This window comes from Sarcophilus harrisii, chromosome 4 (assembly GCF_902635505.1).
Source record: "Sarcophilus harrisii chromosome 4, mSarHar1.11, whole genome shotgun sequence".
NCBI classification, from domain to species: Eukaryota; Metazoa; Chordata; class Mammalia; order Dasyuromorphia; family Dasyuridae; genus Sarcophilus; species Sarcophilus harrisii.
The window spans coordinates 79,779,467-79,783,979 of NC_045429.1; positions in this window are offsets into that span (position 1 = coordinate 79,779,467).

Here is a 4,513-nt window from a genome sequence, read left to right on the forward strand (position 1 = left end):
GTCAGAGAGTAATCCAAGCTGTGGAGGGCTGTTTGAGAACAAAGGAAAATGGTCATAGTGTTTCTTAAAATTCCTAACAGAAGTATTAGCTGTTTTTTGATCTGATCCTGTACAATTCCACCTCCAATTATGCATAGATGCCATCTGGCTGCCTCACCCCCCCCCCATAATTAACCCCCACATTGATTGTTCTGCTCCTTTATCTTTGTCATTTGAAATTCTTTTATTCCTTTAAGACCACATCGCAGTAGGTTTCCATATCCTTCATGAAAACTACCCAGATTAACTCACATAAAACTGATTTATCCCTTGCAAAATAAATTTAGATCTCTTTCTGTATCTCTCTTTTGTTCCTGCAATTTTCTACCTTGCATTATATTTTTATGATTATATATTTTCTTATTTTAGGAAATTCTATTTTTTAATACCAACTATTCATTGTCATTTGGTTGATAGACCCCTTTGGAACCCACTTCCCTGAATCTACATCACTTTTAATTTCAGGATCTTTAGGGATTCTAGTTTTCCCATGATCAGTAAGTGGCTGCTTTATATTGTCCTTACATTTTCATTTCAATTTCTTTGAGTATAGAGAAAACTGTCAAGTTACCAATTTTATAAACTGTATGTTATTTGGGTGACTCTTCACTGGTTATTGATCTTGTATTTTGCCTCAACACAAAGATTTAATAATCAGACTCCCAAAGTTACTGACTGAACTCAAGCATTATATACAACATTTATTTTGTTTGATTTTTGTCCTCAGAGTTTTTCTGAGGTGAAACTTTAGTTAGGCAACAGATTTTCTTCAACTGACCCCTTTACCAAATAATATACCAGTTGTGAATCTATATATCTTTTTCAATCTCAATGAATATAAGACACAAATTAGTGATCTATACATATATACATATGTAATACATCTATATCTGTATCCATATATACACATTTGTGTTTATACACATATTGAATGCATGCATATATATATATATATGTATATACTTTCATATGCACACACACACACACACACATATATATATATATATATATATATTTATATGTACTAACAATTTTTTTTTGGTAATGTTACATGAACAATCCAGAGAGGTCACATATAGAATCCATTTATCCATTGGTTCAGTCCTCAGTATTTTCACAGAATTACAGATTTTAGACTTAGAAATTCCTTTATTGGCCCTGTGACCCAATTCATATCCTAAGGGAATTCCCACTCTTATTCCCAACAAATATTCATTTAACATTTGTTTAAAAATCTCTCCAGTAAAGGGGATCTACTACTTTCTGAATCAGCACATTTGACTTTTGTATAGCTCTAATTGCTAGAAAGGCTTTGTGAAGTCTTCCACAAGTGAAGGTTCCACTTAGTGCTTTAATTTCTTTTCTCTGAGGCCAGTCATAAAGTTCTAATACTTCTTCCTTCTGATTGCCATTCAAAAATTTCAACATCAATATTACATCCCAAAAATCTATTCTTGGCTAAATACACCAGTTCCGACAACTGACCTTTATAAGATCTGGATTCAAGAATTTTTCTTCTTCCTAGATATCTTCTCTATTATCTAGAACTTATTGATGTCTTTCTTAAACTGGAATTTTAATTTGTTATTTCTGATGTGGCGTACTAAACTCAGAATACAGAGGACATATAACCTCTTTGTTTTTGAAAGGTAAACTTCTCTAATTGTTGTCCAATATTGCATTCTGGTTTTGTTTGTTTGTGACAGTTACATTTTACTACTGATTAGTATTGTGCTTTTTAATCCACTAAAGGTTCAGATCTTTGTTAATTGTCTAATCATGCTTGAGCCATGTTGAACTTGTGACACATTTTCTAGAATCAAAAATAGATTTTTACATTTATCCCTGAAATATTATTATACTATATTGTAACACTAGATCTCTTCTCTACTGTAGCAAATTATCAAAAGTCAAAAGATAAAACATTTAATTTAAATGCACTAACACAATATAATGGGATAAGAAAAAAATCATGTAACACATTTTCTACAATAACACCATGCTTTGATAAACACTTTATGAAATCTGAGAAAACTGTAAGCATAACATTCTTTTGATGATCTATGAACTTAGTTACCCTTTCCAAAAGAGAAAAAGTGATCTGGCATGATTTTTTTTTTTTTTTAATGAAGCCATGCTGGACCTTTGCAATCATCTTTTTTTCTCCTCTCATCCTTTTTAGTGATCCTTTACAAAATGTTGGCAATAGTCAAAATCAAGCTAATTGGACAAAAGTTCTCAGATATTTTTCTCTTTTATGAAAACATAATAGACTACATTGATTCTTTTCTAGTTTGTTAATACTTTTCCTTTTTTTCCAAATCTTTCAAGCATTCTTTCGGTCCCTAACAGAAACAGAATCTATATGATTATGTAATTGTATCAATTGTCCTTGGCTGACTTAGAAGTCTTCTGTATCCTGTGCTTTTTGGGATAAATCATCTTATGCTACTGAAATATTACTTATTTTCTTGAGTTCAACAAAGATAAGGAATGTTTGCATATGACTCCAGAAGTTTTCCAGTGCCTATGATCTTCTAGAATGCAGTAAAAATGATAATACTTTTTCAGTTATATTAAATATATATTTCATAATTTTCATATTTGCACAGAAAAAATCAGTCCTTTATTGACTTAAGCATTTCAGTTCCACAGTAACCAAAAATCTCTGTGAAGTACATAATTTTCATTAATTAGTAGGCTTTGTACTATAGAAACCATCTCCTTATATATTGAATTTTTTAACCTTCTTCAGAGAGTTAACTTTTCAAAATGTGAAATTCTCTAATTTCAAGACCTTAATTTTTCTGACATGTTTCTACTAATTATTTAAGGACAACTGAATTAGAGATCAAGGGAAAGATCTCTGTCTTTATTTTTACTAATGCCATAATTTTTGCAGCAAAAGTTCCAAACACTCAATCACACTTTTTTGTGCTAATGGTCCAGCTATCTTTATATCATAGGCCTCCCTCATTTGTCACTGTAGGTATCTCATGCCATGAAATTAGGCTACTAGATAGTAAGCATATTCGACCTTTAAAGCTAATGCCCCTATCTGTTTTTGAAACCAGGGAGTGATTTATATTTATTCCAGGAGAAAAACAGGGTAGATGGGAAAAAAGAAAATACAAGATAAGTTATATATATTTTTTACTTATAATAACTACAATTGTAAATTTTATACTTATAATTTTAGATCAAATAGATATTTAAAGATGCAGTTGATACCTAACCAGCCAAAGCACTGACAGATGTCAAAATGTAAAATATGTTTAACCCATAGTATTACTTTTTAAATTTTTATAATTTGTTTGCACTTTGGTTCATTAACAACTGGATTTTTTTAGGTGAAAAGAAAGAAAGAGGTACTGCTATAGTTGGGGGAGAGGAAGAGATGCAGTGTTTGTGTTCTAAAAGATATTGCGATCCAACTTAATGCTTGTCCAAAAATGACTGTGGAATTTTGTCTACCATATGTAAATTCAAAGTAATTTTTGTTTTACTTGCATTAGAATGAGTATTAAGTGTGAATGCTTATCAGATAATAGATGGGATAACTAGGTATATAAGTTAGCAATATATTCTATTTTTTAAAATTTGTTTTTTCTTTCTTGAGATTTTTTTGGAGTGAAAATTATGTTTTATCTGCAAGGTTATTGCATAGCTTTATTTCAAAATTTTAAATATGCGATGAATAAATATTAGTTATAACTATTTTTATTGTTGGGATTTTTTTTGAGTATTCAAATATTCAGATTGATCTTTTCATTCCCCTATGAAGAAAGATAATATGCTAATTTTACCAGAAAATGAATGTTTCTGTAATGAAATCTCACTCACTGAGAAAAATGAAAGGGAAATATAATATTAATGACAGATTATAATGACACATGTTTTACCAAATAATCAAATGCCTCAAGTTTATTTTTTCTGGACTATTGCTTTCAGATTGTGTATCCTGGATACATTTTTTTTTTCATCTAAACTTTTTAAAGTGCTAAATTTTAAAAGAAGCTAAGCTTTGGGACAGTAATGACAGTTAAAGATCCCATTAAATGTAATAGTAGTAGTACTAATTGAGGAGCCACGGTCAAATTCCAATTTAAGAAACTGCATTTTCCCTTACTAAATTTCCCCTAAAGTTTCCTTTGGTTATGCTCTTCTTCACTTTATGTTCTAAATAATTGACTAGTTGTAGTTTGCATTAAAATATCAGTTAGCACTAAAAATGGTGTGGTTTCTTCATCCTGGTAACTTGGATGTCAGATTATTTTAAAATATTTTGAATTACATTCTGATTAAAGTTCATACAATCATAAAGCAATATTAGAGTTAAAACTCTATTTCTTAGGATCTAGGACACATGTATGTCTATTCCTGAAAAAAATATAAATGTATATTCATATACACACATACACATATATGTGTATCAAATATATGAACAAGGAATTGCCTTTCTTTGTATCTTTAG